Here is a 13,005-nt window from a genome sequence, read left to right on the forward strand (position 1 = left end):
TGTGAATGGTTTTATGGTCGCAGCACGATGGGACAGTGTGTAAGATAATGTGGTCCTAGTGCAGCAGATTGAAGCCTTAGTGACACATTTGTCTGTTGGAGCTAGCCAGTAGTAGTAGTACTGTGGTAGCAGAGGCTTACCGAATGTTTAAATGGATTCCTCAGAAACAGTTGCCGTCCAGGAATGGCTTGTAGTGCCACCAAAACACTTGCAAAACTAGTAACAGCAGAGTTTCACACTGCTTTTTTAGGAAGCATGCTACCAATGTAGCACTGTCGATAGGTAGGGTCTAACCCATTGACAGTAAAAACTATGGACAGAGCTTCCGTCGCCATGTTGGCAGCGACACATCTGCCAAAACTCCAAATATGGACAAAGAGGGGGAGCACGAGCGGAGTTTAGGGAGGTGGGCGATCGTGCAAGCAGGAAACTCGCGCTGTGATACGCACAACCATCTGTCGCTCAAGCGGCAACGCCCATAATTATGTGTAATTTTAAGTCCGAATATCATTAAAATGAGTTGTAAAAAATTTCACCCCCCTACAATTGACACTAGAAGGGAACCTATCATTTGTGGCTGTAAACATGTTCATTTCTGCTGTGAAGTCGGCCATTTTAACATGGAAGTCTATGGGAAATGACTTGCTTCTGGAGCCAGCCCCCAGTGGTTGCGGCGTGAATTGCAAGTTTTGCCCCGAAGGTTGCCACTTGGTCTAACCATTAGCATGCTAACACTTTTAGACAAGTAATCACATGTACACAGGCAAGGCATCAGTTGTGGCATGGCTACTTGGTATTTGTTCACATTTGGAGGTTTGGTCTGGAAAAGTTAAATTAGTTCTTTCACTAAAGATGATGGTTCGTTCGTATTCTACTCTTCAGTAAACTCTGCAGATGTCTATAGTCCATCAAATTCTTTCCACATTAGCTCATGCTCTGCTTTTTTCTTGTGATCTTTCAGCTATGCAGCCGGTGTCATATTCATGCTCCCTCATCTTGCATTTGGTTTCCTGAAAATGAATTACAAAGGAACTGTAGCCTACACTTTGCAGGGACAGGATTTGGGTCAGTTTTCATAATTCTTTTGCTCCTGTAAATTCCACCCAGACAGGTTTAAACAATCACTAGTAATCTGCTGCTATGGGTTGACCCACCATCCCATCTGCACACACACACACACATCAACTAGTGGACCCATGTGCAGATTGGAACAGGCCTGTCGGTGTAATGGTCGATACCACACAGGACCACAGATGGGTCCCTGCACAGTGGAGCCGGTGGCTGGCGCCACGGCCTGGGTGCTGGCCAGATGGGCCACCCTGAGAGAGGCTCAGCCTGCTGCCGGGCCCAAACAGGCTGATCTTATTACTCTGGGCCAAGACTGGAGTCTGCTTCCCAAAACACACACAGATACATACATCATCAGGGGAATGGAGGCTCAGGCTGGACTCTCTCTAGTGTGTGTGTGTGTGTCTCCACCTGTGTGTGTTGTCATATGAAATCAGGTTTCATGTTTGTTTTCCATGTTTGGAAACTTATCAGGAATATGGTGCTTTCTCATGTGTGCTCGGCCAACATTGTGGTTTGTGTGGATTAAACCTGCATTGTGTTAGGTTTGGTTGGCGGTCATACTTTTTAAAATATTTAATATTTTAATAAATATCACAATAATATGTATATCTGGAAACTTTTACCCCTTTACCTAGTTCTGGCAGGTATGGCCAAGGTGTCACATCCTAAAATGTGAGTGTTAGTGAAACCACGCTAAGAATGCTCAGTTCCCCGGATAAATAAATGTTTCATTTTTTTACATCGGAGGTCTGACAGCAGTGCTACATTCCTGCCAGTGTGGAGTATCAGTGGTAACAGGAATGTGATTGTCCATATGGAGTCCTATCTGCTTTCACCTAATGGCTGAACTCCATGCGCAGGTCATGTGTAGTTATTTTCTGTGTTGTGCATCATCTGCTGTGGGGTTTTTTTTAGCTATGCTAGCAGCAGCGTAGTCCTGTTATATGGATTTCCAGGATGTTTTGCAGCTTCTAGACTTTTCCTGTGTAGCCTTTATATGAGTAGATATGAGTGAAATGTTACAGCAGTAATTGGATAGAAGGACATAAAGGTTTGATCTTTAGCAGTGGTGGAATGTAACTAAGTATTTGTACTTCGTTACTATACTTAAGTAAATTTGTATGTATTTATACTTTACTTAAGTAAAAAAAAGTAGTGCATACTTTATACTTTTACTCCATTACATTTTGCAGCTGTTACCTGTACTTTCTACTCCACTACAAATTTTAAAATGTCTGTAGTTACAAGTACATTTATGAATAAAGTGGTGTTCATACAGCTGTGCTGGACTGATGAGAGGTCAGACTCTGCATGGAGCTGGTGTCACGCTGCCAGCTGTGTTTCTATAATGAGCCTCAGTCATGATGCCGGTGCTCTGGCTCAGTTAGCTAACTAGTTAGCTGCTGTCTGCTAACACATTAATTTGAAGATGATTTCTTTGATTATTTTAACCTGTTCAGATCCTTTGCAATGGAAATCAATAATATATATTCAGTGTGTGAGTACTTTTACTTTTAATACTTTAAGTACATTTAAAAGTACTTAAGACTTTTACTTAAGTAGGATTGTTCTACTTTTACTTAAGTACCAAGCTTCAGTACTTCCTCCACCTCCTTTAGTGAGCACCTGACTTTTCCACACAACATTTTGTACATTCATAGTTTCCAGATAAGGTATACTAATTGTATTTTTAATTTTTTGGTAAATGTCTTAAATATATTTACACACCTATCACGTTCCGCCAAAGGTGTCCTTGTAGTGTCAGTTTTCAAGACAAAACTTCACATTGAAAACTGATGATAGCTTTGGTGTTACAGTGTAGCACAGACAGACCCAGACTGGATAAAATTCAAGGACATTGTGGTGGTAAACATATAGTTTTAAGCCTTGAGGTCTCTTCTCTTTTCATGTAGTGCATCCTCAGTTTAAATTATATAATAAAGGTTTGCAACTAAATAATATTAGCATGCTAGAGATGAATATAATAAATAAAACATCTAGTCTATATACAGCCTCACAGGCACATGCAGCTTACCTGCTTTTTAAAAAAAAAAAAAATCAGGAAAAGAGGAGAAACTGGCAACACATCAAAGTATGACTGAAAATAGAACAAAAGCAGCTTTCTTGCGTGCATGTTCGGTTGCCAAATGAAGAAAAATAATATGACAAGATAATGTAAAATATGTTTTAATCCGTCCAATTAAATGCTGCAGTTGTGACTTAGCTTGTAATTACAGTGTATGCAGGCTCGACTGGCCCATTTAGGATGAAAAATGTGCGCAGCTGTAATCAGTGTTATATATTTCTGCAGACGCCACATCAGCTGCATTGAGTTGTCATTCAGTCCAGCCCTTTAATTTTTCCATCTTGCAAATGATGTTTCTGCATTAATAATGACAGACTTATATCTGTGGAGCTTAATGTTGCATGCTGCCAAAAGGAAAATGGATTTCCACTGCCTTAGTGTCATCCTCAGTAATACAAGCCATCCTGGGTTTTTGTCCTCAGACTGACAGCTCCTGAAACAGGATGAACGAGCACCATTTCCCAAGGTCAAGGTCACGGTTTGGGGCTGATTTAGGCTCCGAGGCCTCTTTTTTTTTTATTGTCAGGAAGCATCTTCATTTGAAATTCACAGGAAGTATAGTCAGGTTTGACTGGCAGTGTGAGCAGGGCATGTGTGTGGGGGGGTTGTAATATTCACAGAAGCGGAGCACAATGGATGGATAGGTTTTCCTACTGCACATTGATTTCCACATTTGGGTGATTAAGTTTATTATTTAGCCTGTGGCTACATTAGCATGTGATTATCCCGGGTATCCTACAGAGAGAGAGAGAGAGAGAGAGAGAGAGAGAGGAATATTTAACTTTTGAGAACAAAGGAGGATCACTGCGGTCACCTGAGTCTTCCCCTTTTTAGATGCAAAGAGAAAAACACAACATGGAAGCGGTTCGGCCTGGTTGCTTTGGCCTGGGACTGTGCTGCTTCCTCCTCTCAGTCTGCCTCCTTCTCTGTCCACCCCCCCCCCTTTTCTTTCCATCCCCTAGCAAACATTTCTCCCCGACTCTTTTGTTTGCCAAGATCCAGGTTACCATGGCTACCAACTGGCGCTTTATGAGCACCTCATCCCTCATCTAAATATTCCTAGTTATCTATGGTAATGAAATGCACACACCATTATCTGGCTTAATGAAATACACTCTATTGTCTATGATTAGAAGGAGAGGGCTTTATTTCTCAGCAGTCTTGTGTTGCAGTGTTCCCTGGCTGCAGTAACAGCAGCACAACTATTGAAGCTGTGGGCTCTGTGCTGTAAAAAAAAAAAAAAAAACAATGTCCAGTTGCTGTGAGCAGCCCTGCCAGCCAGCTTACTATATGTGTTGATTGCACTAATTGGGGTGTCATGGAGCTGCTGCTGCTGCTATGAGGTTTGATTCCCAATTAATGTAGCCTATTAAAAAAAGACAGATTATGACAATAAAATCTAAACATGCACCCTGCTTTGACAAGTTTACACCATAAGAGGCTGCAGAGGAGCAGAGATGGAGCATAATTATCTAACAGCATCTTTCTTTTTTTTTGTAAATTTGAAGTGCTGCGTGTCTCTGCTGCAGTTTAATCCTTTGAAATATCAACGGCATTCTGAAACAGATATACCATAAACATGTGCATCTGATATCACTTGCACCTCCCCTCAGTGGTAAAAGAAAAGAAGTGGAAAAAAGCGTTCACATCTGTGCAAGTGCACTGGTGTCTATTTCCAATTCAGGCTGGGGTAATATCTGCAGATTGCATGGTTAAGTCACTCTGCATTTCATGAGCCAGCCCTGTCACTAACAGTTATCTCCTCACTGCCCTCTGAGGAGTTGTCTAGGTGAAATGATTCTCTGAAGCTCTGAATAATGCATGAAATTACGTAATGCAAATGGAGGCTTTATTTCTCCTGCCTCTCGCAGACGCCGGGTGCCCAGGCCCCGCTGTATTAGAACAGCACTAGGAAAAAACAGTGGGAGTCCCCGGAGTAAAAGGAACTACAGCAGAGAGCGGAAAAGGTCAACGATAAAAAAACCCGAGGCTTCTCCTCACATGCAGCTTTATCAAGTGTGAGTTGGTGTTATTGCAGAATTGCAGAGCAGAGCGGGGACATTATTCACAGAGCTATCATGGGAGGCTTATTGTGTGGAGGCAGTGAAATATTCATTAAGCAACAGCCTGGCTGGTTTCCACACTGCCTGTCTGTAAACAGAAGCCCAATCAAATATAAATAATAACAGCAGAGCAGAGGAGAGGAGAGTGATGCTGGATTTTATCAGATCAAGAAATGTCACTTGCTGAATATGCTCTAAATTAGGCTACACTAAACTGTTGTCAGGTCCCTGCTTCAACAAGTAGATTCTCCCCCTGTGTGTGTGTGTGTGTCTGTGTGTAGTGGGTAGATCTGAATGCCATTTAATTGCCCCCTAAGATGACGGGCAGATGAAAGTGAGGTAGTAGGTTTGCTGTGGGACATGGGGGCCAGTGACAAAGAGAGGCTGAGGACGGCTGGCAGGTCTCACCGACTTCAAAAGCAGATAAAGGGCCGTTTTACACAAAAGATTCCCCTTTTTTCTTTTCTTTTTTTTTTTGCTTAATCTTCAGATTCTGGGTTTATTCGTGCCAGCCTCCCTTGCCTTTGTCCACTTTGTGTCAGGTTTTAACGGCAGAGGATTAAATTGCTGTTGCGGAAATCATTGTTTGTGTTTTCTTCCAACCCGCTGCCTCCCATTGTCCTGTGACATAATCGACCGCTCTCTAACAATATGAGAGGTTCATCTCTTTCCTTTAGCGAGAAATGAACAGCGGATGGATCTGGGCACCTTGTTTGTTTGAGGAAACAGTGGCACAATATGTTGTTTTGTTTAGGCAGAGTGCTCTTAACTCCTTAAGTAGCTTTTAAAAAAAATGAGGAAAAGGTTGGTCTTACTTGAGGGAGCCTCCGAGCAGAGAGCAAAAAAAAAAAAACACAAATACAACAGTGACCTCTAAAACCAGAGCACAAATGTGGCAATCCAGGACACATGACACATGTTTATGAGTAGGAAGTGGACCCAAAGAAAACCTATGTGAGGAGGAAATGATTAAAAAATTAAAAACGTGATGCAGCTCCCTTGTGTTTTCAGTCTTCCCGGACCTTTACCCACGGCCCAGATTCCTGTCATTCTCCAGTGAAGTTATTGGTCTCCAGCCGCACAGCCAGCCCTCCATCTGCCCATGAATAGGACCAGTCACATTTCTGATAGCATTTAATGAAAAATCCACCCGGGCTTTGGAGAGGAGGGGGGGAGGGGGTGTTAAGGGGTGGATATGGAGGGGGACGGGTGTGAGGAGTGCTCAACAAAGAGTGCCTTTCACTGGAGTGGAAAGCCTAGATTGCTCCCTCTCTCCCTCCCCGCTGCCTCCTCGTTCTCTCATTTTGTCTTTTTTCGATTCAACATCAAAAATGTGCCAAATGACTGGGCAGAAACCCCCAGAGGTTTTTTTTTTTTTTTTTTAGTGTGTGTGTGTGCAAAGTGTCACACAAAGGGACAGGTGTCTTGTGGTTTAAGGTGGCAGTGGTGAGGAAGCACAAAGGTAAAAGCAAACAATTGCTGAGGCCTGCTCGAGGAAGGTGCTCTCTCCGTTTCCTGTAATGTTCACGCCTGAATTCTGGAAGAATCATGACCCGAAGATAACATTAAACTTTAACAGGTCAGGTGTTATTCTTTATTTTGTTCTACCAAACAAAAAGACAAATAACAAGGTGTGAGTTTCACTCCTGCTAGAACCTGTCTCTCTCTCTCTCTCTCTTGCTGTCTGTAGTTCCATCGGTTCCATAAACCTTAAGGGAAGGGGGCAAAAATCCTTTTTTATTTTCTTAAGCAGCTTCACCTCATTCTGTGTTTACTGTGGACAGTTGATTTGTTTTTATGAGAAAATGTTTAGAATAATAATAATTCCATGTGAGCTCTTGCTCAGATATTTAGAGCTTATGATGGCTAAAAGAATTCACAGCTCACAAGATAATTCAGTTTTCAGCAGTGGTGGAGGAAGTACTGAAGCTTGGTGCTTAACTAAAAGTACAAATACCCAGCAAAATATATACTTAAGTAAAAGTGCTACATCAACAATCCTACTTAAGTAAAAGTCTTAAGTACTTTTAAATGTACTTAAAGTATTAATAGTAAAAGTACCCATGCACTGAATATATAATATTGATTATGATTGCAAAGGATATGTTTAGGATAGGATACTGTTTTTACTGTGTCAGTGTTCCTGCTGTAGATTCATGTGATGATTCATGTTAATCAGACATTAATGGATGGACCTGTGTTAGCAGACAGCAGCTAACTAGTTAGCTCACTGAGCCAGAGCACCGGCATCATGACTGAAGCTCATTATAGAAACACAGCTGGCAGTGTGACACCACCTCCATGCAGAGTCTGACCTCACATCAGTCCAGCACAGCTGTATGAACACAACTGTATTCATCAATGTACTTGTAACTACAGACATTGTAGAAATGTAGTGGAGTAGAAAGTATAGATACTACCTGCAAAATGTAGTGGAGTAAAAGTATAATGTATGCACTATTAGTTTAGTAAAGTATAAATACATTAAAATTTACTTAAGTACAGTAACGAAGTACAAATACTTAGTTACTTTCCACCACTGGTGGTCAGTGTCAGATGACATGAATCTCTTTTCTGGACGTTTTACTGCCATAAAGCTACTTACAGGGGAATGAAGAGACACGTTGCCAGGACATCCTCCAGCTTTGTCCTCCTTTCCAACAGGTGTGAAACACACCAGAGGAAAGCTTTCCTCCCTCCCCTGACATTAGATAGCGTTGCCCTCGCTCATTACAGACAGGATTTTAATGCCTTCAGCATACTTGACATCATTATGATCTCAGGGGAGTTTGTATGTTTTTTTTTTTATCAGGCAAAGGAAACAACAGTGGGGCTTTGTCTGAGTTAGTCTAAGCTCGCTTTTGTTCTCCTCGAAGCAGGTCAGGCTGACTAAAAACTACCTCACTCTGCTGCAGCCTTTAAGCACCGACTTTATCTTCATTCAAATTTCAAACAACAAACCGCTCGGGGGATGTTTTGCTAACAGAATGGCACACAATGATTCTCTTCTTCGCTTGTATCTGAAATGTTAATCAATACCCTGAGAGCTTGTGGCTGGTCTTAGGAGGAATATGCAACAGTGAGCTAATCGAGAGACTTCACAGCTTAAAGTCTTAAAATAGGTGACTGACTGGAAGCTCTTTTTGGAAAGCACACAGTTGCTTGTATAATCTATATTGTTTATTTTATTATTATTTGTGTATATATTGTGTAACACCTGCTCTTAAAACCAACATTTATAGTTGTATTGCAATGGTAAAGTTAGGTTCGAAAGAAGACAACGTTTACAGTATAAACATTGTGACACTGAACAACTATTATTCGCAGAATGTGAAGAAATAACGGCTTTTATGCTCAGGACGCCTGTGTATTGTGTTGTAGAGATATCTAGTGAAGGTAGCACGCTAACCAGCTAGCAACATAGCAGAACTAATAAAGCCACTCAGGGGAGACTTGCAATACATCTCCAGAAAACATGTATAGAACTTATAAGTCCAGTTGCCTCAATTTGAATTCTTTTGTATATAACATGACCTAAATGAATAATAGTCTTTGCAGACAAACCTGCCATAATATCCAGTGTCTAGTCTGCCCCTAATCCAACATGTAGCGATATCAGAATGAGTGATGTATGGAAATCTTCCAACAACCAATCTGCATGATGGTGTGCTGCAGGAGCCAGGGCACAGTGTCACCTGATGAAGTGGAAGCCCAGAAAGAGGTCCATGCTAGGCTAAAAAACAAATCTTAAGACTATCTTGTCCCTTAAAGTCTGCCTCTTGTCACTATATTTAGGGCCCGAGCACTTGCTGACGCACATGGGAAAATGGCTCTATAGCGCCCCCTAACACATAGCCCCTCCGGCCAGTTTGACACAGGATCATGGAATTTGGCACACATATGTATTGCCCCAAGACGCACAGAAAAGTCTCTTGGACTCCCCCCTTCCCCTTCCCCCCTCCAAACCCAACAGGAAGTCCGCCATTTTGAATTTTGTGGTCATTTTTGGCGATTTGTGACCCTCCTACAAAACTTTTCACGCCTCGCATACTTCATCCAATTGAGCTGAAATTCACTGTGTCCACTCAGGACACCATAGGGAATAGACGCATTCCAAAACTCTTACAAAAGTGTTACGGTGTGGCCGGGGCGTGGCCTCAAAGTTGACCATTCGCCATTACAAAGGTACTCTATTTTCTGCATTACCACCTATATACTTCATGCCATGTGGACAAACTCTTACAGTACTGCTATGGACCAGAGTCTGAACAGATATATATGCTAATAGGATGATACGGCCATAGCGCCACCTACTGGCAACAGGAAATTTCTCTTGTAAACATGTGTTTGTTGTACGTCTCTGGAAATGAGAGGATAGGAGAGGAGACTGCGATGGCTTTAATGTGTATTTAACCATGTTCCATGTAGACAGAAATGCAGGTCTGTGCAGGAAGCCTTATGATGGTGGCTTGTTGTTTACATCATACTAGATTTAGTTTTCGGTTACCTTCCTCTGTTGAGTTCATGTTTCTGCCTCGTTACTCTGATCTAACACTGAGTTTAATAGTGGTTGAGTACAAATAGGAACAACATAGAGCTTACTACTAGTCATGCACAACATCACTGTAGACTTCATCAAATAACAAGACTCTTATTTTAGTCCTACATTTTATCTAGCAGCTCTCTGTTTTCACACACAGCAGGGTGATGAAGTTATCTGTGATCCAAGCCAAGATACAGATGGCCTCTTTCTGCTTGTTGCTCCTGAAAATCATCCTTCTTATAATCTGTCCATTAATCACAATCATAACCGGCAGGTGAACAGTGGGCTCCAGCCGTGACAGCTGGATAGTGTAAATGTGTGGAGGATGCCATGGAGGCGGAGCTGGGATGTTTACATGTTTGTGAAAGGGAGGCTGCTGCACGTCTGCCTGGGCAGTGTTACCTAACTCTTACCAAGACATAGAAAAGGCGTCTTTATGTTGTGACTGAGATAAAGAGTTACAGTTAGAGGGGGGTAAACAACAGTGTGAGGGGGTAGATTTCCCCTCTTATAGAAGCCACTGAGGAGCCAGTGGTCCATGTGCACGTCTGAATGATGATTAACTGTAATTACCTAAGCAGTACCTGGCCCGCATGCCAAGAGGCAGCCCCAAGATTAATGGGGCTCTGCTGAAAACGGAACAAAAGCTCACATTTCCGAGGTAATGAATCGCTCTGGTACTAAGGCGTCTTCACATGGTGCGCCCGGGCCCCCCCCCCCAGGGGAGGTTCATTACAACAGGAGGAATAGATGGCTCCTCTGCAGCATTTTCAAACAGGCAAAGCAGGGCAGGCGAGCAGAAGGAAGTCTTAAATCGTCCCAGACATCCTGGTTGCTACACTGGCTCTAAAACCAGAAGAGAGATAAACAGCCTCCTCAGTGCTTCTTAAATGGGTGGTAAACATTACACAGCAAACCGTCTTGTTTGCCTTGTCTCACTCGTTCAAGGTGTTTAAACAGTCAAGCTTGGCGCGGCGCAAACTGGCTAAGTGCTGAGGATAAATTTAGACCAGATTGGTGCCTCGGAGGAGAAAGTGAAGAAAATCGGCAGGGAATTATTGAGTACTTTTTAATAAAAGCTTTTTACTGAGCTGACATGTCACTCAGCATTATCTGTATTAAAGGAAGCAGGTTTCATTTGTACAGGATGCGCCTCAAGTTTGGTGAAGCCTGAGGGTAAAAGTTTTATTACAAGTGTCTCCTGTTATAAATCACCGTCTTGAGGAATAACCCACAGATTAATGGTGACATTATTTTGCTCAGTGTTTGTAGCTACAGGTTATTCTTTGGTTTTCTGAAAAATGACTGACACAAAACGGAAGACAGCCGCTGGACAAGAGTGTGAAAGCGTTTCCACGTGAGGTTCAGCAGGAACGAGAGCTGGTGATGTGTGGAAGTGGGCATCAATTATTGGAAGTCAAACTCCTTCAGGCAACAATGAGAGGATTTACAGGCTCTGACATTTTTCATGCCCTTGAACATGTTAGCTCCAGATATGTAGGTCGATAGCAGGATGAAATACAGCCTGACTGCAGGTTTAAATGATCACAGGCAGGGCCCCCACATATTTCTCCCCCCCCCCATTAAGTTACATAAATACTTGAAGGAAAAATGCAAGTTGAGGCATGCCCAGCTTTACATCACACTGTGAGCACCGCTGCCTTTAAAAAAAACCCCAAAGGCCTTCTTTGTTTACAAGCCTCTAATCATGTTAATGACACTTTGCTCCCATGCAGGCTCATTTCTCAATCGATCACATCGACAAAGACCAAAATAAAGTGGCAACGCTCAGAATTTGTGCCTGTGCACGTCTGAAGGAGATGAAAGAGATGCGAGATTCAACCTTTAAACTGCCATTCATCAGGAGAGACAACAAAAGGGAGTCAGTGCCATTAGCCTCCCTGTCAGCCTACAGCCTGTGTGTGAATGTAAACATGCACATATACACATAAAACCCTGCATAATTTATTCCTGTGAATGAAAGGGGAACAGGCAGCGTTACTGAACTATGTGTACAGAATAATAAAAATATAGACATAAAAAACTAGCAGTATTTTTTATGTTAACCCATTAACTACAGCTATTATATCTCTGTATTACTGCTGCAGTTTGACCCAGTTGAACCGAGCTTTAAAGGATGAGCTTTGGATATTTTATCCTTAGCTTTCTGGTGGTATAATAGGCCAACAAAGCCTGCCCTGGTCTTATTCTTACTTGTGATCTCCTTGTTTGTCTTGCTGTTTTTTGTTTTGATTCAGCTTGGCTGTTTTTTGTTAGATGCCGCTTGTTGTCTAACAGTGGAGTGGACTCCAAAGAAGGCCTGTTTACCTACAGTAGGAACTATGTGTCTGTTTTGGGTGGCCCACACTTTTGTGTGTGTTTCCACTGCTGTATCTTCCCCTATAGAAGCTGGTTTAGGTTAGTTATCAGCAACCGCTTCACTAGGTTCTTCTAAAAAATAGGATGTTCCTGCATTACCTCAAAACATACACAGGAGGAGTCACAGTGGGGGGTATTGGTGTCATTTAGCTCCTTCAAAACATCTGTTCAGAAAACAGAAACAAAGCAAAACTATATTTATATCCCTCATATTCTTCTTGTTAAATCCTGTGGCTACATTACCCACAGTGCAAATGATGTTGTTATTGTTACGACTCGGCTCAGCTAGGGAAGAGTGGAAGTTAACATAAACCGGAGGAAACTGTTTAGGCATAATATGCATTTTTTAATTGTATCTGTGATCGCTGTAGTGCCCGGCTGTTTCAGAAAATTACAAAGCGTAATAAAAGATTGATAGAAACTTTTCTTCTGTATGCATTTACCAGCAGATTATCAGCGACGAGTTCGTCAAGGGTAGACAAAAGTCTTTTCTCCTGCTCATTTCTTAGCAATAAATACTCCACAAGCAGGAATGACAGTGTGGACAAAAGACTAGACGCTAATTTATCTTCCCTATATGACCCTGATGCAAATGAGGAAAATGAAAGCAAGCAATCAATTCCCTAATTGGGTTTGTGCTATTTTAACTTGTTAAGGGGGCCTCTGTCTAGATTAAAGGGAAGGTCAATTTCTCATGGTGACAGTTACTGTATTCATTTCACAGTGCAACAAAGGAATCCGCCACAGCTTGGATAGAGACTGCAGTGAAGCAGTGATGCTTCCCGGCATGTGAGCAGAGGTCCACCATCACAGCATCTTGTTGCTCTCAGGTATCACAGCACACAATGATGCGTCTGCTTATG

General features: G+C 42.2%; 1 protein-coding gene across 1 annotated transcript in view; it reads left to right on the forward strand.

Moving 5' to 3' along the window:
* alms1 (ALMS1 centrosome and basal body associated protein) overlaps positions 1-13,005 on the forward strand; it is a 44,347-nt gene that overhangs the window by 13,585 nt on the left and 17,757 nt on the right. Inside the window, exon 3 of the mRNA XM_028394948.1 lies at positions 12,867-12,972. The gene's annotated coding sequence lies outside the window, so the exon portion shown is untranslated. The remainder of the gene's footprint in view (positions 1-12,866; positions 12,973-13,005) is intronic.

The sequence above is a fragment of the Parambassis ranga genome, chromosome 22 (genome assembly GCF_900634625.1).
Source record: "Parambassis ranga chromosome 22, fParRan2.1, whole genome shotgun sequence".
NCBI lineage: Eukaryota > Metazoa > Chordata > Actinopteri > Ambassidae > Parambassis > Parambassis ranga.